The sequence below is a fragment of the Nomascus leucogenys genome, chromosome 7b (assembly GCF_006542625.1).
Source record: "Nomascus leucogenys isolate Asia chromosome 7b, Asia_NLE_v1, whole genome shotgun sequence".
NCBI classification, from domain to species: domain Eukaryota; kingdom Metazoa; phylum Chordata; class Mammalia; order Primates; family Hylobatidae; genus Nomascus; species Nomascus leucogenys.
Genome location: NC_044387.1, coordinates 27,559,542 through 27,586,523, shown reverse-complemented (window position 1 = coordinate 27,586,523; position 26,982 = coordinate 27,559,542). Strand labels below are relative to the sequence as shown.

The following is a 26,982-nucleotide window of genomic DNA, read 5'->3' as shown; positions in this document are numbered from 1 at the left end:
TCCCTGTGCCCAGTGCTGCTGGATAAGGAGTATAATATTTCTTGTGCAGAATTCAGAAGGAGCACTTTCTCATCTAGGAAGAGGTGACTTGTGAACCACCTTTGGCCTCATGTTGTCATCACCTCCCCAATTCCCACTTCCCTTTGTAAAGCATAAAACATTTTAATACCTACAAGACACTATATTTTGTGTTGTTACTCTGGAGTTGGGCAGGTTGCACTGCGAGTACAATCATATTCATTAAAGATAAGTCAGCAGGACATTTGGCCTGGAATGAATGATGAAACAAAGTCAAACCATATTCAATGTTTTATCAGAGATGTTCAAGAAAAACAACAACTTCAGTGGAAGAAGAAGATAGGAGCCCAGGTCCTGTGTTTCACCAAGACAGCCGTGCAAAGCAGATGCTGCCAAAAAGGTGCAAAGTGGTTTGTCAGCTCTTCTGCATGTTCTAACAAATTAGACATGCATCCCAAAAGGTATACTACAATATTAAAGCTTATTTATAGACACTGTAAAGTTTCCCCTGAGTGTCCTGGCAGGCACATGCATGGCTGGGCAGTATCTGTGGACTGATTCCTTTGTGAATTACCTGGAGCTGACAGGGCTGAAACCCACAGCTGACTCGGAGGAGGGTGGAAGCTTGTGCTGGGCAAGGGGCTGAGGCCCTTCTGTGTAAGTCATATTAATCTCCTCTGAGCAGAGTGGTACAAAATTACTAAAGCTGCTTCTCGAAGACACTTCTAATGCAGTACCTAATGAAAATGTCAGGTGCAACGAGTTATTAGTTGCTGCACTGCTGTTCTGAAGTCCCAGCTATTTCTCTACCTGTTATCCATGAACATGAGTTTTGTGGGGAAGGCAGTCACAGTCTGAGGAAAGCATCAGCAGTCGTGTGTGCTGTCAGGCCTGTAAAATGAGTGAGGACAATGAAGCTGGTTGAAGGGCCCCAGGAAATGGCCAGACTTCCATAGTGGAGGTGAGGTGAAGAAGTGAGTCCTGGCAAAGGTGTGTGGGGAGAAGAAGCTGCCTGGTGTACGATGCTGAGTAATGATACAACCCAAATCATCTGACTCTGCAGATTTGAAAGCTGCTGTTATTATTAAGAATTCAGATGGGAAAAGAAATATGGTTTGGGTTATTTCCATAGTCATTCCAGAAATCCAGGCTCAGTTTGGCATTTATTGACATAACTGTTTATTTCGGATCCGTGTAGAAGTTTGTATCTTTCTGACTTGCATGATACTTCAGCCTTTCCTTGGAGTCTCTGCGGCTTCTCTTCCTCCCTTGCTCACATCCAGTCATTGTCAAATGGCTTTGTGCAAGTTACTCTTTCTCGGCCTCCATTTTTTTGGATCCTGCCTTTGTTCGATCTCGTTTCTCTTTGCCGCCCTCCTTGCCTGTACTCTTTCCAGTCCAGGCCCTCTGGACCTCTTGCCTGGACCTCCAAGCTCTCCCTCCTCCCATCTCTTCCCTTTCAACCTTCCTACCCAGAGCACAGCAGTAGTAACAGCTAACACCGTTTAATAGGCATCCTTTCTATGCCAGGCCCTGGGGTTGCTATGTCACATATATTACTTGTAATGTTTGCAATAGCCCTGGAAATGGTATTATTACCTCCATTGTACAGTTTGGAAGGCACCAAAAAAGGCACATAATGTGCCCACATTCATGCAAGCTAATGAAGGGCAAAACTGGAATGAGAACCCAGGGCTGCTGGGTCCCTCAGTTTATGCTATTTCCTAACCATACTGCTTTCTCCACTCAGAATCCTTTAGTGGCTCCCATTGCCTAATAGATCAAGTCTGGGCTCCTTATCTTGGCTTCTGGGTCCTCTAAAATGTAGTCTGCTAGGTTTCCAGGCTTTCCTCTCCACCCCTCACACATCCTACTCTTTAGCCAAAAAAACAGACAAAAACCCCAAAAACAAAAAAAAAACATTTTTATTTATACCCGTGCTTTCTTTCCTAAGTGCTTTTATATGTGCTATTTCTCCTGCCGGGAGCAGAGACTGTCATGCTTTCCTCTGTATAAGTAAATGTTGCCCAAGAAAACATTGAACAGAGTTAGGCTAGAGATCCATTTATTTTCTGGTTCATAAAGGGCATATTGGATCTTTATTAAATAGTCTAAAATGTCCTTTCAATAATGTTTTTCTTTAATATCTTTTTAAAAGACATTTAAAGTGAATCAGAAAGCAATTAAATGATTAATTGCTGCAGCTGGATTCTGCTGCCCTCAGCCTCTGTGGATGCTATCTGACCGATTAACCTCCATTTCTGAGCTCTATCTGATTGAGGGAAGCAATGACGGAAAACGCTTGGCCTGTCACATGACTGATCCTTGCTGTCATGAGCCATCGTTTTCTAACTGCAAGCTTTCATTTTCAAAGCCCTGGCGTGATTTCAGGAGCTGTAAACCCTCATGTGAGTAAGTGAGCAGTAAGAACTGGCAGTTTTTCAATCTTAAGTCTCTCCAGCTTTAAACCCACATTTAGCTGTGATTCTTTTTTTCTCCTTAAGTTGGACATTTTTTTAGAGAATACTTTTTTGATAAATAAAGTGGGGTGAAGGTGAATTTGACTGAGACAGATATGGGTTGGTCCATTTAGGGCTGACCCTGGGGAAAAAAAAAGTCATATCAGTCTTGACATTAATTCCGTAGTCAGAGTAGGTGAGAGAGGAGTTCCCAGCCTTCCCAGTACAACCATGGACTCAGAGTTAGGGACACTAAAAATATGCATGAAGTTTATGATTTCACTGGTAGAGATGGCCCACAATGCCAATTTGGACAGGCATTACTCTAAACGTGGTGGGGAAGGTCAGGAGACATCTACTCCAAGGCATAACCTCTAGGACAGTTTGTGGGGTATCAGGAAAGGATATATCATTGGAAAGATTTCTAGTTGCCATACACAAATAATTGGGCTTCAGTTTAATGCAGAATTAACTGTTCTCAGTGTGTTATTAGTTGGACAATTGGATTATTACATTATTTGCATTAGTGTTTATAGGTAATCTAAAAACAAAAATGTGAATATAATATGAACTATCTCAAAGATTTGTCTCTGCTTGATAGTTTTATTTCAAATTTATATATCAAATGTTTCATTACCCTTTTTTCATTTCATTTTTTAGCTTTCAAAACAAATTAGCAAGAGGAGGAAAGAGGAGAGGGAGAAACTGTGCACACCACCAGAATGTTATAGTAGGCAATATCATGAAAGCAGTGTTGGAACTTTATACTCAGGTTTTGATTCTGCATCTATCTCTTTGTTGTCTTATCCTCTATCTTCATCTTTACCAAGTAATTATTGACCATCAAATGCCATTATGGTACCATCTTAAGAAATGGATGTAAAGAATTCTACAGGGAAAAAAAGCACATTGTCAGTGTATGAAATTTATTTAGAAGACAGTTACAGACACATATAAAAATGATAGCAGCTTATGTTTATGGAGCACTCACTATATACCAAGCACTTTCTATTAGCTAATAATAATATTTGCTCATTTAATATTAGCTCACATAATAATATTAATATTATTAGCTCATTTAATCCTCTCGACAACTGTCTAGGGTAGTTACTATTATCCCTATTTTATAAGGATAAGAAAATTAAGTCAAAAAGAGATGAAATAATTTGTTTACAGTCACATAGCTAGGAAGTGGTAGAGTCCACAAGTTGAACCCAGGTAGTCTGCATCCAGAATAATAATAATAAAAAAGGGTATAACCAGGGTGGAAACTTATTTTGCTCTTTTCAGGTTTCCTAGACTTTCCATCACCACCAGTGAATTCTGAGTGACAATAGTGTGGAATTTGGAAGAATGGAAGAGAAACTGAAGTAGAGAGATGGTGAAAGAGAAGAAAAAATGAAGAAAGATGCTTGCAAAAATACTGCTGTGGGTCCTGAGATGAGGATTCTGGGAGGGTAGGTGTGGCAATATCTCCCGTTCTGTGCTTACCTGGGCCTCAGCTGGTACCAGCAGACAGGGATGGGCAATCAGTTAAGGAGTGTGGCTGTCGACTGGTGTGTCATGCATTGCGCTGGTTTTCTGCTCCTCAGGCTGAAATGGATACCCCTGACAGCTCCCTTTGAGTTCCTGTTCATCTGAAGTACACCACCCTTCTAGATATGCTGTCACTTTCCTTCTGCAGAGCCACAGTGGTGCCCTGTCTTCTCAGACCTCTTCTCACGTCAAATCACTTAGGACACGGCCACCAGACAGGTTTGGGATTTCAGAGCTTTTCAGATGTTAGAAAGGTAAATGGTATATATTGCATATGTAGTATTTCCAGTAGAGTCTGGGTCAGCACCTCATAAGCAAATATATTAATATTTTGACCACAACATATATGCATTGTCATCCTCAGGTCAGTAGTGACTATGTAGAACCTCATGTCAAAAAGGTCAGATTTTTTCCACCTATGGAGTTTTTATGTCAAATATGTGAAAAACTTTTGGTTGCAGGGCTTTTGGGATTTTGGAACTGAGGATAAGGTATTGTGGACCATATCATTACCAGTTCCTTCCTCTTTCATCAAGGGCATGAGCGTGAAGATGCTGACAAAGCTGTTCCTACACTTCCTGTGCTGGCTGGGAAGGGATCTGATTTGGGCTGAGCCTTAAGAATCACAGTTCCAAGCTTTCTTCTCATTCCAGATTTTAGTCGGGAAAGTAGGCATTCTGGAAGTAGAGTCCATATCTATACTTTATACATTCCCTGTAGCTTTGATGGGCAAAAAGTAATAAAGGAAACACAAACTCAGGAAAGAAAAGATTTTTCTCGGAAAAATCTATTTACACTACTTAGGCCTCTACCCTTCTTCCCTTGGGAGTTTCTTAGCTTAGCTTGGAAGATCACAGATTAAAGTACAATATAGCAAGTATTATTAAAAACAACCTGTAAAACTGCATTATCCCAAAGATTTAGCAGCTAATTTTCTGTTGCCTTTAGTTCTCACATCATTTTTTTTTCAGGGTATAACCTTCTTTAAATTTTATGCCCTGCTCTTAAATTCCTTCTGTGTTTAATGACTAATCTCTTTATTTGTGTTTACCCTGGCGAAGCCCGTAGAAAGAAAATCATAAATTAATGGCATATATTTGCAGCTATAAACAGGACAAATTCAGAAATACACAAACATGCCTGGTAACCTATTTCCTGGAATTGCAATGCTCAACTCCCAATTAACCTTAGATTTACAAGTCTGATCAAATGGCCCAGTCCATTTCCATTGAAAAGCTGTGCACTGTGTATAATCTTTCACTTGACCTAAATCTGTAGTAGACTTTGGGAAATAAACTCTTATGTGGAGCCAGTCATTCTGTTGGATGAAGTCAATGTCCCTTTTTAGGAACTTGAGCTACCACTTTATGTACTCTAAGACACAGTTTGCAAAGGACCAGTCTGCCATACCCCATGTAGGAGGAGGACTGTGTTGGCTCCCACCACAGGGTGTGTTCTGTGGTAATGGAAGGCTATTCTGAGTCGCTTACACTGTGTCCCTGGGTCTTCCTTAAGGACAGTGTATGGTTTTAGAAGATAATAGTAGCAAACATTTATCTACCACCTCTCTAGATCAGCTAGGCATTCTTTTTTTTTTTTTTTTTTGACACAGTCTCACTCTGCTGGCCAGGCTGGATTGCAGTGGCACGATGAACTCAGCTCACTGCAGCCTCTGTCTCCTGGGCTCAAGCACTTCTCCTGCCTTAGCTTCCCGAGTAGCTGGGATTACAGGCGTGTGCCACCATGCCCGGCTAATTTTTGTATTTTAATAGAGATGGGGTTTCACCATGTTGGCCAGGCTGGTCTCAAACACCTGACCTCAGGTAATCTGCCCACCTCGGCCTCCCAAAGTGCTGGGATTACAGGCGTGAGCCACTACGCCTGGCCGGGTATTCTTCTAAGCCCTTTCTGCTGTGAACTCATTTAATCTTCTTAACAAACAAAGGGGCAGGAACCATTATAATCACTGTTCAAGAGATGAGAAAACTCAGGCACAGAGAGGTTAAGTAAATTATCCAATCAGCCTCAGCTAGTGACTGGGGAAGTGGGGCTTTGAACCTGACAGTCTTTCCTAGGATCTACCACATAACCATGAAGTCACATTGCTTTCTGGGATATTGCATAGCCTATGGCGAAACCTGAATAGTGTGGAGCTTGCCACACGGGGTTCATTAGAATGTACCCTATCCCGGTTGCAGTGAGCGGAGATCATGCCACTGCACTCCAGCCTGGGCAACGAGAGAAACTCCGTCTCAAAAAAAAAAAAAAAAAAAAAAGTACCCTCCCCCAGTGCTTTTCAAACCTTGGGGCTCTGCAGAATCCCTAAGCGTCATGGGAACAAGAGGCAAAGGAGGCTCTGGACTTCTACGCCCACATCAGCCAGAACCAGTCAGCGTTTTAAATGTTACTTGCTAGCACTAAGAGTTTATCTGAGTAGGGGGCTCTGCAGCTCACAAGAAGCTTAAGAACTATAGCTCTAAACATTCAAGCCAGTTAACTCATACAGGGGTCGTACCAGTTGCAAAGAGAAATGAGATGTAGAAACCCTGACCCCAGTGCTGTGTGTTGCTGTCATACTCTTTCTTACTATAGTCAATATCATAGTTGTGAAGTCAGTGTGCATTTTGGCGATGACATTTCAGGGTAAACTAGAGGCTGCTGCCTAGGTACCCCACGGTGGTGACCAGATCAGGTGCTTTCAGAGTAGAAGATGAAAAAGCCCAGCCAATGCTAGAGGCCTGGTCTAGGGAGGGGTAGGAGAGATGAGGCAAAAATGCTCAACATGGTAGGAAAGGCATGAGATTAAAAAAAGTGGTGAACAGAGCCAAGGGCAGGTGCTGAAATGAGGGTCCATACTCTGTGAATTAGATTGTTGAAAGTAGGGCTGGGAGCAGCAGAAGAGAAACAGATTGAAGGTGGCAAGATGAGAAAGACAGGATGGAAACTTCCCAAGGAAATTGCAGACCACAGAGGACCCCAGGAAAGAGACTCTTGGGTGAAGAGAAATAAAAAGCTAGGCAGTAATTTTTTTGTTAAAGTTTGTGAGATTGGTATATCAGAGTAAAACAAAGGATTACCACAAAGCATTTTACCAAGTACCTCACCCAGTTTTGAATCACCTTGATTAGGTGGATTCAAAACTGGCTAAGTGAACTTTATCCAGAGGTGCTGCCTACTGGGCGACAGACCATCTTGGAGGGCAGGTATGGCTCTGCACTCTTCAGCTTTATTTTTTAAAGCAAATGCTCTAGGGCTGGCACAGTGGCTCATGCCTGTAATCCCAGTGCTTTGGAAAGCCAAGGTGGGAGGATTGCTTGAGCCCACGAATTTAAGGTCAGCCTGGACAACATAGGGAGACCCCCATCTCTACAAAAAATTTTAAAAATTAGTCAGACCTAGGGTCGTACACATGTAGTCCCAGCTACTCGGGAGGCTGAAGTGGGAAGATCTCTGAGTCCAGGAGTTCGAGGCCGCAATAAGCTGTGATTGTGCCACTGCACTCTAGCATGGGCGATAGAGTGAGACACTGTCTCTCTCAAAATAAATAAATAAATGCAAATGCTCTGACAAGGCTCTGACACTATATGTTACTAAAGAATGATGTTCTCTGATTTGTCCTGTGTGTGTCCATTTCCTCATTGTTTATGGTTGTTAATATGGGATTTCTGGATTAGCCTAGAGGGCCCATGAATCCTCTGAGATTATTATACTAGGAGTATCTACTTACTTTTCTGTCTCTCTTGCTAGAATAGGAGCAACTTGAGGAAGTGAAACAAGTCAGAACTGACAAAAGAAAAGCAGTGTACATATTGATCCATGGTTGAGCTATAATTGATTCATGCAATACTTATTGAGTATCTCAGACATGCTTGCAGTTGAGAACTAGGCACACAGGAAGAGGGATATGAAGAAATTAACAAACAGCAAAATAAGAATTATTGTTGTAATGTGCTTTGATAGAGGAAGCACACATGAAAGGCACCTGCTGTAGCCTGAAGAATGAGAGTTTTCTTTCTGAAGAGGAAACATCAGCTGCTTTTGGAAAGACACATGAGAGTTGGGCATCCTGTAGGAGGCAAGGAGAAGGGGTTCCAGGACAGAGATGAGAAATAGCATGGTGTATGTGCTAAAATGCAAGTTGTTTGGGATGGGGATGGTAAAGGTCACCTGTGAGGGCTGAGGTAGACAGGTCCAGGTGGAACAGGCTTTTATACCATATAAAGAATTTAGATTTTTATCCCCAATTTAGATTTTAATGGCCCCAAAGCCACTGGGGCCATTAAAAGATTGAAAGTAGGGAGTGGCATGATGGAATTTCTGTTTTGGAACAATTATGCTGGCAACAGTGTGAAAGATGCAATAGGAAGGGGCAAGATCATGGACCTGGGAACGTTGTAGAAGGCCACTACAGTAACTGGGGTGAAAGACTGTGTTGCTGAGTGGGTGCTGTCACTCTGTGTAGCTGCTGCTGCTATGATCAGTGCTTCTATTACCACAGGGACGGTCAGCGGGGAGCAGGATCATCTTAGACCATGAGGTAGGATGAGATGCTGAGAACTGGAAGAATGAAGAGAGAAGTGGCCTGATGAGGAGGTAGAGGTGTGAGAAGTGACAAAGAGTCTGTGAGGAGAATAAGGAAGGGCAACCCAAGAAATCAAGAACAATCAGGAGACAAATCTCCTAGAAGCCAAGAAGATGGTGATAAACTAATAAGTGATGGGAGCAGTGAAGGAAAAAAAGAAGTCGGAGGGCCAGGCACGGTGGCTCACACCTGTAATCCCAGCACTTTGGGAGGCCGAGGAGGGCAGATCATGAGGTCAGAAGATCGAGACAATCCTGGCTAACATGGTGAAACCCCATCTCTACTAAAAATAAAAAAAATTAGCCGGGCATGGTGGCATGCGCCTGTAGTCCCAGCTACTCGGGAGGCTGAGGCAGGAGAATGGCGTGAACCTGGGAGGCGGAGCATGCAGTGAGCCGAGATCGTGCCACTGCACTCCGGCGTGGGTGACAGAGCAAGACTCCGTCTCAAAAAAAAAAAAAAAACAAAAAAAAGAACTTGGAGTGTGTTTATATTGCTGGCAAAAAGAGTTTGCTTTCAATTGCCTTGTTAGCACACCTGTGATCTGACTAAGTTACATCAGTGGGAGGCACAGGATGAAAGGGTGCCGGCCTCCGAGACCAACTTCAGTTCTTTGAGTGTTTGAGAAACACTTCAAGTCTTAGCCAATGGTTTTGGTCAACAATGGGTGCCTCATGTTGAGGATGATGCCCTGAGGGCTTTCGCCACAGAGACAAGCCGACTTGTTCAAATCCGTTCTCAAATGGTAAAACACAGGCAAAGGTACAACATGCAGAACTACTGCACCATGATCAAAACATGTACTCTGTCACATCTAATGACTTCAGGCCCCTCTTGAACTTTTGAGTTAGCAAAAAAGGGCAAATAAAGATGAAACTTGCCTTTCAGTTCTCCTTATGTGTTTTTTAATTGTTTCCTCCTTGGTTCCTCTGCAACAGCCCTGCGGTCTCTGTCTGCATGTTCAGTGGCATGTGGGGTGACCCATACTTGTCTCAGCATCTTCAGGGGAGTTGAGAACAGCTGCCCCCAGCTTTCTGTACTTGTCAGGCATACGGTGGGGGAGACATAGCCCTGGCACTCCAACCTCTTCCGTGATTTAAAGTGTCAAAGCATTGTGGAATTCAGGTCTTGGTGTTAAAAACTCTCCATGAACTCTGATAGGCTTCAGTGGTAGTCACTACCTTAGGATACTGATGAGGAACAACTGCTAGCCTGCCCATGGTGATGATCTTTGAAGAGCCCATGAACAGAACTATTTTGAATCATGAGTAAGAAGATTAGGGAAAGGCTGGGAGCAGTGGCTCATGCCTGTAATCCCAGCACTTTGGGAGGCTGAGGCAGGCGGATCACGAGGTCAGGAGATCAAGACCATCCTGGCTAACACGGTGAAACCCCGTCTCTACTAAAAATACAAAAAATTAGCCGGGCGTGGTGGCGGGTGCCTATAGTCCCAGCTACTTGGGAGGCTGAGGCAGGAGAATGGCGTGAACCCTGGAGGTGGAGCTTGCAGTGAGCCGAGATTGTGCCACTGCACTCCAGCCTGGGCGACAGAGTGAAACTCTGTCTCAAAAAAAAAAAAAAAAAAAAAAAAAGAAGAAGATTAGGGAAAAACTAATCTCTGCTATTTGCTTATTCTCTGTCAGAGACACAAGAATTTGTATGCATCTTTTCACCCTCTCCCCCATCTTCTTGCAGCTATTTAAAGTATTTTACAAAGGAGACATTCCAAGAAGGAGCTGTGACTAAAAGGTATCCATAAAATTCAGATGTCTTTTGGTACAGCCATTACTGAAAACAGTATGGAGGTTTCTAAAGAAATTAAAAATAGAACTACCATATGATCCAGCAATTCCTCTTCTGGGTATATACCCAAAGGAGATAAAATCACCACCTTGTAAAGATATCTGTACTCTCATGTTCATTGCAGCATTATTCACAGTAGCCAAAATGTAGAAACAACCCAAACACCTAACGATGGATGAAAGGATAAAGGAATTACAGTGTATATACGTATATATACAAACACACATATATACACACACACACCACAGATGTACCACAATATAAATTTATATATACCATAACAGAAGCATATATATATATACACACCATAATATAAACTTTAGTATGTGTGTAAATAAGTAATATTGCATTGTGTGTATGTATATGTGTATATGTATACAATGGAATATTATTTATTGTTGAAATATTATTCAGTCTTTAAAAAGAGATCTTGCCATTTGCCACAATATGGTTGAAGCTTGAGGGCATCATGCTAAGTAAAATAAGCCAGACACAGAAAGAAAAATATTGCATGCTCTCTTTTATGTGTGGAATAAAAAAAAGAGAAGCTCAAGCTCAAATACACAGAGATAGAGAATGAAACAGCAGTTACCATGGGTGAGGGGTGGGGAGAATGGAGAGATACAGGTCAAAGGATACAAAATAGCAGATACATAGGATGAACAAGTCTAGAGATCATGTGGTACATGAGGACTATAGATAATAAAATTGTATTAGGGATTTTTGTTAAATAAGTAGATTTTAGCTGCTCTTGTCACACACACGCGAAGTAACTACGTGAGATGATAGATGTGTATTGGTTTCACTATAGTAACAATTTTACTATCTATATGTGTCCCATAATATATCCAAAGGCTCAAATATACATAATGAAATTTATTAGAAAAGAAACAACACATTCAGAGTTTTTTTTTTTTTTTTTTTTTTTTTTTTTTTTTTTTTTTTTTTTTGCTGTAAAGTCCAGGGGGCTCTCCTGGCGTTGACAAAGACCTAAATAACAAATGTTTTCTCCTCACTTCCTGTCATTGCTGTAAAGGAAACAGTCCCAGCATCAGAGGAACCTTTCTTAGTGTTCTCTGAAGGGTCATTTGTCAGTTGGGAGTAAGGCACATGCTTGAAGAAGTTTCAAGTAATTCTCGTTTGCACTACTTATGTTTAGTCAATCTGGGGATTAACCGAAGATTAGAGATACGCCTGCCCTGGCTGAGCTCCCAGCTGATGGATGCCAGCCATGTACATGAACCACCTTAGAGAGGCGTCCTTAGGCCCAGGAGAGTCACCCCAGCTGATGGTCAATGACACAGGAGCAGAGATGACAGGTCCCTGCTGAGCCTTGCTTAAATTGCAGATTTCTGAATAAAATAAATGGTTATTTTTAGATAAAAATTTTAATTGACAATATTTAGGGAGCACAACTATAACGTTTTGGTATGTGTATACATTATAGATTAAATAAAGCTAATTAACATATCTATCATCTCACATTTTTTTTTTTGGTGGTATGGACATTTAAAATCTATTCTCTCAGCAATTTTCAAGAATACAATACATTATTATTAGCTATAGTGGTCATGCTGCACAACAGACCTCCAGAACTTATTCCTTCTGTATAACTGATACTTTGTACCCTTTGACTGGCAGCTCCATTTCCCCTCTCTCCACCCCCTGCCTCTGGTAACCACCATTCTGCTCTTCTATTTCTATGAGTTTGATTTTTTTAGATTCCACACATATATGACATCATGCAGCATTTGTCTTTCTGTGCCTGGCTTATTTCATCTAGCATAATGTCCTCTGGTTTCATCCATGTTGCTGCAAATGACAGGATTTCCTTCTTTTTAAAGGCTGAATAGTATTCCGTTGTGTCTATGTACCACATTTTCTTTATCTATTCATCTACTGATAGACATTTAGGTTGATTCCATAACGTGGTTATTGTGAATAGTGCCGTGATGAACATGAGAGTGCAGGTATCTCTTTGACATACCGATTTCAATCCCTTTGGATATATACCCAGAAGTTGGATTGCTGGATCATATGGCAGTTCTACTTTTAGTTTTTTGAGGAATCTCTATACTGTGTATAATTGTTATATTTTTAAGCCATAGAGTTTTGGGGGTGTGTTATGCAGCAATAGACAGTCGGGACGCTTGATTTCCAGGATAGCATGCTCCTGGTTTTCTTCCTGTTTCACTGGCACTCTTTGTTGGCCTCCTTTGATCATTCTTCTTCATCCCTCTGTCTTTGTTTTTCTCCTGTCATTATGCAAAATTTTAGCCATATACATATTAGACAGCAAAGTATAATGAAACTCCTTGTGCCCATTACCCAGCTTCAGTATTTATCTACTCAGAGCCAACCTTATTTCATCTACGCTCCTACCTGCTTCCCTCCACCCTCTCCATATTACTTTTAAACAAATTCCTCAGACACTGTCTTCTCTGTTATATTCCCTTGGTGATCTCACCTGGACTCATAACTAAATATCGTTCACATGCAAAGACTCCTAAGTTTATTAATATTACCTGTGCTGTAGCATTGTGGCTCAAAGCATGAATTCTGGTACTTATATTCCTGCATTCAAATCGTGGCTCTTCCACAAACTACTCTTGTGACCTCAGGTAAGTTCCTTAACCTCTGTGTGGTTCAGTTTCCCAACCTGTGAAATAAGAGATGATAATATTTCCTGCTATGTCTTGGGGTCATTGTGAGGATTAAATAAGTTACATATGTAGAATGCTTAGCACAGTGCCTGCATATATGCAATTATTGCATTTTTTTTTAATCATATCTTTAGGCCAGACCTGCCTGAACTGCAGGCCTATATATCCAATTGCTTACTTGGCATTCTCACTTAGATGCCAAATAGACATCTCAAGCTTATTATTCTAAAACCAAACTCCTGATCTCCCCCGCAAGCTCCACATAGCTCTTCTCTCAGTCTCCCATTTCAGCTAATGGCAGTGCATTCCATCTTTCCTTTCCTTAGCCCCAAATTCCATGATGTTATCCTTGACTTCTCTCTTTCTCTCATATCCTACGTCAAATCCTGTTGGATCTGCTTTCAAAATATATTATAACAGAGCCATTCACCATTATTACCCTTGTAGAAACCTCCATCACCTCTTGCCTCCAATATAGCTTCCTAACTGGGCCACCTACTCCTGCCCTTCCCTCTTCCTTTCCATCCCCTCTCCAATAATTTATTCTCAAACTCCTGGCCTCAAGTGATCCTCCCCCTTGGCCTCCCAAAGTGCTGGAATTACAGGAATGAGCCACCACACCTGGCCAATAATCTACTCTCAGTACAACAGGGTGGTCTTTTTAAACACTTAAGTCAGATTATGTCACTGCTCTGTTCCAAAAGTTCCAATGTTGTCTCATGGTACAAAGTGAACACCAAAGTATCTTGCAATCCTCTCTGATCCCATTACTGTCTACAGTGGCTCATTTTGTTCCAGCCTCACTGACCTCCTTTCTGTTTCTGGAACATTATGGCAGAGCTCCCACCACAGATCTTCAGTTCAGCCATACCTCTTAAAATTCTCTGTGCTCAGATCTTCATGGCCAACTCCCTTCTTTGTCTTGGCTTCAGTGTTATCTTCTCAGCTAATGAACATTCTGATCAATAAGTCTGAGTCCTGGCCAGCCATCCCCCTCCTCCCATCAACACTCTCAATCCCTCTTACTCTGCTCTACGTTTTCCTTTTTCCATGATGTTTATCACTTTCTGACATATTTCATAATGTACTCATTTACTTTGTATATCATTTATTCTTCATCTCCCTCTACTAAAACGTAAGCTTCATGAGGGCATCTTTATCTGTTTTGTTTATTGCTGAATCTCAAACACCTAGGACAGTGCCTGGCACAAAGTGACAATAGATAGACAGATGGATAAACCTGTTTTAGAAAGATCACTCAGAAAACAATATACAGGATAGTTTGAAGGGGAGAGAGAATGGAAGCTTTTAAGATCTGTGCAATAATCCTTGCAAGAAATAATTATGAGAGCTTGAGCTAGAAAAGAAGCAAGAAGAGAGATGAGTGGGTATTTTGTTGGTAGAACCAATAGAAATGGATGACATTCTGATTATGGGGTGGGAGGAAGAGAGAGAGAGAAGTCAGTGTGACTTTCAGGTTTCTGGCTTGGGGGTGTCATATGAAACAAGTTTTAGGAAAAGTCACATGTGAAAGTATCATGTTGGAAGAGTGTGGAAGAAAATATAGACCTGGAATTAGAAATGGATCTTTACAATTAAGCACTTAATTGCATGCTTTAAAAAATTCTATTTCAATTAATGTATGTGAATAGTCTTTTCTATTTAGATTGCCACCTCATTTTTTTGTTTCTTCTACTCACAATGCTGAGCTAATAGCAGGACTTTGAAAAAGAGTTGTGATTGACTGATAGGCTAAAACATATATTTTTTAAAACTGAGTTAACTACTTCCTAGAATTACAGATTTGACACACTGCTTGATGATTTACAAATTCATTTTCCCCTTCTTCCAGAGTAATGGAATTTTATCTGGACACATGATTACTCAGCTAAAAACTATATTTTCCAGGTATGCTTTTAATTGGATGAGGCCATGTCACTGAGGTCAGGCCAAGCAATGATAGTGGAAGCAATATGTGCCATTTCCACACCTTAGCCTAAAAAAACAGGACTGTGCTCGCATTTGATCTGGTCTGAAGTGAAACAGACCCTTTTGAGACCCAGCTTTGACATGAAGATTAAGTAAAATGCCTTGGGGCATAGTAGAGAAATGAGTTGGAAGGAACCTGGATCCTTGAATGACCTGGTGGAGCAGAGCTGCCTTGCCAAGATAGGGTTGCCCGACTATTATTTAGGAGTGAAAGAAATATGTATCTTATTTAAACCTCTGTATTTTGGGAGTTCTTTGTTTTAAAAACTTAACCTTCATTCCGACTCACAATAGATAAATACCATCGATGTCTTTGTTTCTTAGTGTCCTCTGTTATTCAAAGGAAAGATGAATACATTGAATTCAGTTTTTTTAAACATTAATAAAATACTCCTAATTCTGCTCTTTGTGTTGCCCAGTAGTTCTTTTCTAAATGTGATAAGGAATTACAGAATCATAAAATAGAAGCAGAGTTAAACTCAGACATGTGGGCACTCAAGGTATGTAAATATTCTGGTATTCATGACAGGTTAGTCATTTGACACATCAACAAACTGATAATCTTAACTTTCTCCCCATAAATATTCAGTATTTTTCTTCCAGTTTTAACTCATTCCTCTCTTTAATTTTTAAAAACATTCTTATTTTATAGACGGTTGCACATTATTTTACTATCTCAACTCTTTGGGCCTGCTAATTCTCCCCATTTTTAAGTCTGCTGACTATTCTCTCTCAAGGTAGATTATTTCTGCATGTGCTTTGTGAGCTCATCTTCAGCAGGGTTGTTTTCTATAAAGTCTGTGTGCCCTAGAGAATGGTTTGGATTTGCTTCTGCTATGTGCCAGTCTGGAACCAGTTTTTGTATTAATTTCTAGCATCTTTTGGCATAAATTTGGACTCCCAACCTGAACAAAGCACAGGCCTGAATTTTTTATTTTTCACCAAAAATCTCTAGGAAGAGACACACTCCTTTGCTTATGTGTCACTTCCCTGGTCTGATGCACAGGTGTTTTAATTCCTTTCATTGTGGGTGTGTACATTTGACATATCAGCTTTATTTAGGAGTTTCAGTTCTGGCTCTCTATTTCACATGAGCCCAAGGCCATGTCTCTTGATACTCATCATACTAAAAACCTACCACTTAACAGATGAGGCTCTGTAGTTATTCCAGTCTCCTCCCCGGGCCACTGTTACCACTTCAGTTTTATGTTTCCTTTGCATTTCTGATACCTGGGATAGCCTGTCTTTCAATTTCAACCATTTTGAAAACATTGCTGGTTATATTATGTGGGTCATTTTTAGTCTATAACATGAAGGGCATTGTGCATTTTGCTTAGTTAGCTACTTTGGGGGTATGAGATAAGTTTAAGTATTTTTCAATGTTTATTTAGCAGAAAGATCTCAATAAAGCTGGAAAAAAATGGGAAAACCTCAAAAGAAAAAAAAAAGGCTGAGGTCTTTTTTTTTTCGTTTTATCCCAGTACCTCAAACAGAACATATATTAATAATAATCACTCAAAACATATGTATTGACTGACTGAATGAATGAATGAATGAACAAATGCTGGGTGACAGTGTTCAGCCTGTCCTGTGTAGTCCAGCTCTGGATCCAAATATACAGACCTCACCCTACCAAATAAGAGCGTTGTTGTCATCCCGACCTTACCTCCTTAGAACACAGTTGAGGGCTCATCAGCCATAACATTATCACACCCTTTAGCAGTCTCTTTCTCTTACCCCAAGCAGATTATTAAAGCATCCCTTTCCACCACATACACTCCCTGAGAGGAGGCCTGATAAATATAATTTTCTGCACTCTCAAGTTATATTTCCAGTGGAATTTGAGCTTCCAATCATGCTATAGTACTCACAAAAGGCTGAAGTCCTGGGCCACTGCCCAGCTGGTCTGTTGCTTGTTCACCTCTGAATGGTGGAAGCCACTGTCTTTCCATGCCTTTGTCCATGCACAGTTCCAGGAAAAGAGGATTAATTTATAGTCAGCAGGTTTAGTGCTTTCTGTATAACTATAAGAGCTAAATCAAAAATCTCCCCACCAGGTGATTAGGAGCTTTCTGCAATGAGAAAGGGATCAGACTGATCCTTAAGACTTTATGCAACCCCAGAGTATTGCAGCCACCTGCATGCCAAAGGTGTCAGAGTGTTCTCACTGCTGCCTATAGGAGAGTCTTCAGCCTCCAGTGATCCAAAGTACCAGGTAAAATAGTTAAGCCAACAGAAAGAACGTGTTTTATTGTGTTTTACATGTCATAAAGCGTTCTCTATCATGAGATATCACTCTGTATCGGTGAGACAGGCTTGAATTTCTGTCTTGGCTCTGCCACTGACTAGCTTTATTCCTTAGGCTAACCTGTTGGAATCTCAGTTTTCTCACTGTAAAGTGAGGATAATTATCTTTATTTTATGAGGATAGTTATGGAAATTAAATAACATAATGGTTGCAAAACACTTAGCACAGCACTAAGACACAAAATAGACAATAAATGTTAGTTACCCTTATTCCTGTCCCCTTTCCTATCCAGGCAAAGGCTCAGTATAAGGACAAATATTGTTTAGAACTTCTTTTTAAACCTATGAGCCTTACCTTTCAAGAACTGCAGATTTGTTCCTGAAAGTTACCTGTGTAGTGAGGATTTTATAAATGAAATTTTATTTTCAGTGTATAGAGGAGCTCTTTGACAGAGTCCCTTTTCCTGAGAAGTCATTGTGGGTTTGGCATCCTGTTCAGCCTGGCTGGGGCCAGGGGAGCTGAACTGTAATGACAAGCAGATGTACTATTGTTCTATGAAAATAGTGTCTGGCTCCAGATGGGGTTTAGGAGAAAGTAGTGATGATTTCTGTTGAGGAGGATGGGAATTCTGACCCACTGAGCTAGCTGGTGAAGAAGGAGAGTAAGACGTGGGTAAATGCAGGTTAAGAGAAAGGACCTCTAGATCAACTGAAAGCCTACTAAAAGAACATTAAAAGCAGATAAGAAAGCAAGGAAGCAAACCAAACTCCACAAGAGAAAGAAGAGACCATTAGGAAACATCCAGGATAATTGCTGTCATCATTAAAGCTGCCATTTGTTAATCTGTTACATATGAGGCCCAACACTGGATGGTTTACCAACATTTAACCTATCCTCCCACTTTTCAATGGATTGGATATTGTCACCCCCATTATTAATGGAAAAATGGGAGCTCTAGAATATTGAAGTCACTTGGTTATTAAGTGGTGGAGCCAGGACTGGGATTCAGAATCCAACACTCATATTCTTTCCATGGGGTGTAGACTCCATTGAGAAGAAGGTGTGTGCCTAACACCGTGAGAAAGTCTTGGCCCTGGTAATGCTGGTGAGGTCAGTGGCTGAGAAAAGAATAGCTCTTACCTAAGGCTGTGAACAGAAGACCCAAGGTTGTGGAAAACTGACAATGGTGCCCTTCCTCACACAGAGTGCAAAGATTGGTGGCTTACCTGCTTAAGACTCTTGGACGTGCTCTTAAATGCAGATCCTGGCAGTCAGAGAGGAAAGGCTGAGAAAAGTTCACTCTTTGCCAAAGTAATAAATCCTTCTCTTTGATCCCTCAAAAGCTGACAGAAGAAAACTCCTCAAAGCACCTAGGGGTAGGAACCCCACTTGAGAGTTGTGGGTTCTCCATTTCATCACAGGGATTTGCTGTGAAGGAATCCTGTGGTAAACTCCATAAGAAAATGTAAATAACATCCCCTCTCCAATTTATCTTTTCTGTAAATCTGGCTTTTCATATATTAGGTTTCTTTACAGTAAATTGAAACCTTAAGAATAGATTTCAAAATATTTAGGAAATGGCCTATTTATTTTGAATGGTATTCAACACCATTAAACTAGAGTGTTGGGAGAATATTTGGACATTCCGTAACGATTTGACTTGTAACTGAATATAACAGAACTAAAAACAAAAACCACATGATCACCTCAATAGATGCAGAAAAGGCTTTTGATACAATTCAGCATCCCTTCATGTTAAAAACCCTTGACAAACAAGACATCACAGAAACATACCTCAAAATAATAAGAGCCATCTCTGACAAACCCACAGCCAACATCACACTGAATGGGCAAAAGCTGGAAGTATTCCCCTTTAGAACTAGAACAAGATAAGAATGTGTCCTATTCAACATAGTACTGGAAGTCCTAGCCAGAGCAATCAGGTAAGAGAAAGAAAAGGCATCTAAATAGGAAGAGAGGAAATTTAACTCCTTCTGTGAAGATGACATGATTTGATACCTAGAAAACTCCATAGTCTCTGCCCAAAGGTTCCTAGACCTATAAACAACTTCAGCAAAGTTTCAGGATACAAAATCAATGCACAAAAATCAGCTGCATTTCTATACACCAACAATGTCCCAGGTGAGAACCAAGTCAGGAACACAATCTCATTCACCATAGCCACAAAAAGAATAAAATACCTAGGAATACAGCTAACCAGAGAGGTAAAAGATCTCTATGAGAATTACAAAACACTGGTGAAAGAAATCGAGAGAAGACAAACAAATGGAAAAACATTTCATGCTTGTGGATAGGAAGAATCAATATTGTTAAATGGCCACACTGCCCAAAGCAATTTACAGATTCAGTGCTATTTCTATCAAACTACCAGTAACATTTTTTATAGAATTAAAGAAAAACTATTCTAAAATTCATGTGGAAGCAAAAGGAGGCTGAACAACCAAAGCATTTCTAAGCAAAACAGACAAAAACAAAAAACTCAAACAACAACAACAAAAACCAGAGGCACACTACCCAACTTCAGACTGTACTACAAGGCTACAGTACCCAAAACAGCATGGTACTGGTACATAGACACATAGACCAACAGGTTAAAGAATCTAGAAATAAAACCATACACCTACAACTAATTGATCTTCAACAAAGTCAATGAAAACAACCAATGGGGAAAGGACTTTCTATTCAATATATGATGCTGGGATAACTGGCTAGTCACATACAGAAGATTGAAACTGGATCCCTCCCTTTTACCATAAGCAAAAATTAAACCAAGATGGATTAAAGACTTAAATGTAAAACCTAAAACTATAAAAACCCTAGAAGAAAACCTAGGAAATACCATTCTGGACATAGGCCCTGGCAAAGATTTCATGACAAAGACTCCAAAAGCAGTTGCAACAACAACAACAAAAGTAGATAAATAGGACCTAATTAAACTAAAGAGCTTCTGCACAGCAAAAGAAATTATCAACAGAGTAAACAGACAACCTACAGAATGGGAGAAAATATTTGCAAACTATGCGCCCAACAAAGGTCTACTATCCAGAATCTATAGGGAACTTAAATAAATTAACAAGCAAAAAACAAACAACCCCAATAAAAAAATGGGCAAAGGACATGAATAGACACTTTTCAAAGGAAGGCATACACGTGGTCAATAAGCCTATGAAAAAATGCTCAACATCACTAATCATTAGAAAAATACAAATCACAACCACAGTGAGACACCATCTCACACCAGCCAGAATGGCTATTATTAAAAAACAAAGAAGGCTGGGCACGGTGGCTCACACCTGTAATCCCAGCACTTTGGGAGGCCGAGGCAGGTGGATCACGAAGTCAGGAGATCGAGACCATCCTGGCTAACACAGTGAAACCCCATCTCTACTAAAAATACAAAAAATTAGCCGGGTGTGGTGGGGGGCACCTATAATCCCAGCTACTCGGGAGGCTGAGGCAGGAGAATGGCATGAACCTGGGAGGCAGAGCTTGCAGTGAGCCGAGATTGTGCCATTGCACTCCAGCCAGGGCGACAGAGCAAGACTCCGTCTCAGAAAAAAAAAAAAAAAAAAGCAAAGAAATAACAGATGGTGGTGAAGTTGTGGAGAAAAGGGAATGCTTATACACTGCTCTTGGGAATGTAAATTAGTTCAGTTACTGTGGAAAGCAGTTTGGAGATATCTCAAAGAACTTACAATAGAACTACCATTTGACCCAGCAATCCCATTACTGGGTATATATCCAAAGGAATATAAATTGTTTTCCTATAAAGACATCTGCACATTGCAACACTATTCACAACAGCAAAGACATGGAATCAATCTAAATGTCCATCAATGGTAGACTGGATAAAGAAAATGTGTTACATATACATTAAGGAATACTATGCAGCCATAAAAGAGAATGAAATCCTGTTCTTTGTAGCAACATGGGTGGAGTTGGAGGCCAGTATCATAAATGAATTAATGCAGGAATAGAAACATAAATACTGAATGTTCTAACTTATAAGTGGGAGCTACATGATGAATACACATGGACACAAGAAGTAAACAATAAACACTGGAGCATGTTTGAGGATGGAGGGCAGGAGTGAGTGAGGACTGAAAAACTACCTATTGGGTACTGTGCTCATTGCCTGGGTAATGAAATAATCTGTACACCAAACCCCCACGACACACAATTTACCCATGTAACAAACCTGTATGTGTACCCTCTGAACCTAAAATAAAAGTTGGAAAGAAAAACAAAAAATCCAAAAAAACAAAATAAACCTCTGAGACAATATTATAAAAATTAGCACATTCAAACCATGTAAATTTTCAAAGTGTAGCTAAAATATTAAACCTTTTAGATATGTTGTCAACTAGATATAATTACCCCATTTTATAGCCAGTGTTGTGGACATCCAAGGACAATGTCAATTTTGCTAATAAACAGTGCATCAAATAAGTGCGTGGGAATAAATAAAAAGTTGACACATTAAAAAATTTTTTTTGGTACATCACTTTTATTTTGAAAACTTGAAATAAATTGCCATTGTGAATTTGGCAGCTTTTACCCTGGCATGCCTACAAAGAATGTGATATACATTTAATCACAAAGAATGCCACCCAGTGATAACAGTGGTACTGGGGTTATGATTATATTTCAATTTGTTTTGTGCGGAAAGGCATGACCATTTACAAAGCTGTCCTATGAAATGTATCATGTACTAGTCACCTCATGTTATCAGCATGCTCCTGGAGGAATAGGCAATGGATTTTTTCACCAGTTCGCACTGTGCAATCTCTTCCTCATGTGTGTGAACTTTGTGGGATGTCAAGTACCCCATTAAAAATGAATGAAGTATTTGAGGGGCTCCCACAAACCCTCTAGTGATCTTCTTTCAACAAACAGCATTTTATTGTGTAAATTAGAAAAACAACAGAGAGTCTGGCGTAAAGAGGATGGAAAACTGGCATTACACCAAGAAAGAACCTGAACTTCAGTCTTTGACCTCAGGAGACATCCAAGTATTAAAACAGAATTTTTTTTTTTTATTTACATGGAAACCCTGATGGATCCGGAAATTCTTTATAAGGTAGAGTCTGGTGCTAAGTCTTACTTTCAGGTGAACCCAAATGAAGATTATTGTACTCACTGTTGAATCTCATCCCCTGTCTTTTTAACAGCAGTAAGACCCCTCTTGGTCAGTCACAATATGGGAAAACTCCTCAGCAGCTGCTGTTATCCCTAATATTATTGATATCACTACTACTTGCTCTTGCTGTGTTTGTTTCTTTTCAGCAGAGCTTTCACAGTACTCTAAAAAGTAGAGGCTCTTAACATTAAAAGTTTCCTTAGAAAACGGAATACCCTTTTCAATAACCCTTTCCTGGCTGCCTATGCTGGTGGCAGCCTCAACCTGAACCTGAGTGAATTTGTTTTTCTGGCCTGAGCTTTGCTGAGACTGTTAAGGGCAAGACTGTCTATGTGTGTTTCTTTTATGTGAGATAAAACAGCACAATTTATTAAATATCTTCTGATTCTTAGACAGGATCTCAAGGGTGGAGCTACTCCAGGGCTCATTAATTTTCATGGCTTTTTGGCTGTTTGAAAAAGAGCCTCCTTTGACATCATGTGGGTTTTTGCTATTTCTATTTAAGGGTATATCTTACATGTCAGATATATTATTATTGCTGTTTTAGTTTTAGACAGCAAGTGATATGAGCAAACAACAAAGCTTTCATGCTGTGAAATTATGCATTCATTAAAGCTATCAATTGACACTTAGCTTTGAATTATTTATATTTTTCTATAAACTGTCGACAATCATAACAGGACCAGAACCATAGGTTCATATGGGAAGGTGATTTACTCATCTGACTTTCTTGCCCTTAGGAGGAGTTGCAGAGAGAGTATTATCTTTTTTTTTTTTTGAGACAAAGTCTTGCTCTGTTGCCCAGCCTGGAGTGCAGTGGCGCAATCTCTGCTCACTGCAACCTCTGCCTCCTGGGACCACGCCTGGCTAATTTTTGTATTTTCAGTTGAGACGGGGTTTCACCATATTGGCCAGGCTGGTCTCAAACTCCTGACCTCAGGTGATCCATCTGACTTGGCCTCCCAAAATGCTGGGATTACAGGTGTGAGCCACCATGCCCAGCCCAGAGCATTATCTTTATCATGACTTTTTCCTTTATATGTATTGACTATTTGCAGGTGTATCACAACTACAGGAGACAGAAAGGGAAGCGGTATACCTCTTTCTGCATGCCTTGTGTTTAAAGCATGCCTAGATTCTGATAAAGGCTTGCCTGACAGAAAAGGCAGAATGCCAGGGGTCTATCCCAAGATACTGAGTCATTCCTGTATCCTTAAATGCCAAAGAGGTAGGATCAAAACACCAGACCTAAAACTTGACAATATAAGTTGTTATAGTTAATTTGCACCAGACTCAACTTGTATCTCAGCTTCTCACTAATCTCCTTTTTCTCATTCACTCACTGGTACCTTCAGCTTATTCTCTGTTTTCTCCTTTGTTTGTCAGGTTTTGGCATGATATCTCAGACACCTTTTTTTCTCCTTGCTTCATTCAGCCAGCCCCAGGTGATTTGTCTTCCCAGACCACTGGCTTTCTCCTGAAAAGAGAAGACACAATTGACTTCTGGTCTTTCTTGCTCTCCATACTACATAGATTGTTATTCCAAAGCTTGGTCCAGGCTGAGTTCTTGGACACTGCTTGAAATGAGTGGCCCTTGACCAGAAGGGAGATCTAGAAACAAACACAATTTTCCTGGGGAAGCTGAGGCATTGTGTTTGAGGCACACATATCTTTGTACTCCTTCCGTCCTGTGATCCAGAAGTCTATTTATGCCAGTCTTGCTTCAACCTCTCTCACAATTGCAGGGGAAATAATCTATTGAAGGAAGAGAACATTTCAGCTAGGGGATATAACTTAAGGTGAGAAATAAAAGTGAGACCAAGAAGACATGTTTGGTGAACTGGTTTGACCAGAACTCATGTTTCAAGTTGGAAATGTTCAAATAGGAAGATAACTAAGGTAAAAATATTAAAGACTACTATTAAAAATTTGGAATTCAATAGTTAAACACCACTATTAGATATTTTTATGACATTACTGATATTGGGATTGTCATTTACTGAGAAAAGTGTGTAAAAATCTCCCACTATGATTGATAATAGAATGTTTATTTTCCTTGAAGTTATTTCAATTATTACTGTATTTATTTTCGAGACTGTGTTATTCATTGCATACAAGTTGAGGATTTTTATATCTTCCTCGTGAATTGACTTTTGTCATCATATAATTACTTTCTTACCTGGGACAATGCATTTTGCCTTTAGGTCTACTTTGTATGATATTAATACTTTATCACCAGCTTTCTTTTGGTTAATGTTTGCCCCACAGTAAAATATTATCTTGGCTTTTGGAACATCTTGGAATTTTTCCTCCTGCCTTTCTAACCTATCTTCACTGTGTCCTTCTATTTCTTCTTTTTTTCCTCCTACTCCTGATTACCCCCAAAACCCAGGCCTTGAACATAGGGATATATCTGTGTGTGTACATAGACGCACATGCCAACTTTTTTATCTCAAGGCTTTGACTGTTACTCTATCATTGAAACTGCATTTCACACCTTCTCTTTAGTCTCAAATTCCCAACTGCCACTCATCGTCTTCCCTTCCCTTACCTATATCTCTACTGTATTCTCTGTTTCTCTTGGGCTTGCGGCCTTGGAGTCAACCATTTTTCCACTTTATGCTCTATATTAAGCTGTCATAAATGCCATGACCTTTGCTGAAATGCCTAACAGATTCTCAGCAGTAAGCTCACAGGGAAAGGGCAAAGCCAGGAGTGCAGGACGAGGGGAGGATCAATGGCAGCCATCCTGTGGATTATCTACTGAAATTCTTTCCATTCCTTTGAATTTCTGCTCCTTTGAAGCCCTGGATTATAATAATTATCTTGGAAAGTTTTTCAGTCCGAGATCCAAAAATTCTTAATTGGGACCTCTTCAGTGAAAATGACATTCAGTGAAAATCCCTGGCAACATTTTCCTAGAAGAGAAAAAGAATTAGGAATCAGATGAAGACGTGAGAAAGCCATGACTTCACAATGTGTAAAGCATGTGCTGATAGCTTGTGGAAGGGTGTCTTAGGAGGTGCCTGTCCCAATGAGGATGACTTCTTCTTAATCAGAATCTTGTTTCCAAGTTCTCCCTCAACTCCAGGATAAACTTTAAAAAGGAAAACAAAATCTTTGCTAGAAAATTTTCCATCATTTTTCTCTTTTCTGTATGAGTAGCATGGATGAAAGAGTTCTGTGACTGAGTTGAGGTTTGCATCTAACTATTGAGCCATGGCAAAAATATTAAGCATCACTATTTGTTGTCATATAAGGAATGTAGTAGGGTTTGAGGTTTTAAATGTTTTTGTTTTTCTCTATAGTAATATCCCTTCAATCCCCTTGGTTATCTTTCTAGAGCAATATAAAACGCCCTGACTTCTGTGAGAAGTCTTTAGCTTTTGGAAATCCTCACCTAGTTTTCTTTCACCTAGAGAATTGGTTTCTGAGAAAATGCTCCTTCCTCTTACTGAACAGTGAACTGGGACCCTTTAAATGGAGTAGAGGTGGAGGAAGATGGAAGTGAGGCAGGTAGAATTTGTCATTCTGTCCCCCTGGGAGAATGAGGAAATTAGCATCCAGTTCTCTAGAACCTAGAGTTTCAGGGATCTATTTGAGTGGGAAAAAGCATTCCTTGTTTTTTTGTGACCTACTTAAACATTCTGTGAAAGTTGTAATCATTTGAGGTTTTCTAAGAAAAGAAAAAAAAAGTCTAAATATAATCCTAAAAGGGAGCTAACCTAACAACAAAGAACACCCGGTTGCAGAGATTATTTCTCCGGAAATTGGCAAAAAGAGACAAAAATCTTCCCTGGCCATTACTGGCTGTACCTGCTGCTACACCTGATTTCATGCTCTTTCTTCCTGGCAGCACTATTGGCCCTCTCCAATGTGGGCTTCTCCAAACTTCACACCCAGGGGCACACAAATCCTATTTCTCCCATCTGGAAAGCTCTGCTCACTTCTTCCCAAGTCCGCTTCCCACCTGCCTTTGAAATGCAGCTAAAAGACCACTTCACAGAGGTTCCCTCAATGCTAGCTCTTCCATTATGCCCTTCATTCTTTCTCTTAAACCCCTGGAACTCTTAGAACGTGTTAACAGTGTATGACATCCTATGTGCTCTAATGCAGGGACAGCAGAGAATGCAGTTCAGGCTCCTGGTCCAGTAGTGGGGATGGAGTGTGCTGGTCCACCTGCATGCTGCCATTCAGTCTGCTTTATCATGAGCACTTCCCATTTGCCAGCAGGGGCTAATGGTATAGGCCAACCGTGGAAGAACGTGAAGCCCATCTCAGTTTAGCTGACCGGATGCAGCCTGCAGCAAGCATGTGTTGTTGTTTCATACATTCCTGTCTTTGTTCTGTGTGCACATTTGAGTTTCATCTTTTCTTCCTAGTGGCAGACGTTCCCATAGACTTTGTGCTTGCATATATTAAGGAACATTGCATTGTCGAAAGGTAATAATAAGAGCAGCTAAAAATTATTGAGAACACGTGATGTTGTAGGCTCTCTTTTAAGCATTTTTATATGCATTTAA

The 26,982-nt window shown here is 40.3% G+C and overlaps 1 long non-coding RNA gene across 1 annotated transcript in view; it reads left to right on the top strand.

The window, feature by feature from the left end:
* The first annotated feature begins 315 nt into the window (after window positions 1-315).
* The window catches only part of LOC105740008, a 53,226-nt gene continuing 26,559 nt past the window's right edge, over window positions 316-26,982 (top strand). Inside the window, exons 1-5 of the long non-coding RNA XR_001116010.2 lie at window positions 316-479; window positions 3,768-3,934; window positions 4,070-4,267; window positions 15,473-15,550; window positions 17,108-17,265. This is a non-coding gene — a long non-coding RNA (uncharacterized LOC105740008). The remainder of the gene's footprint in view (window positions 480-3,767; window positions 3,935-4,069; window positions 4,268-15,472; window positions 15,551-17,107; window positions 17,266-26,982) is intronic.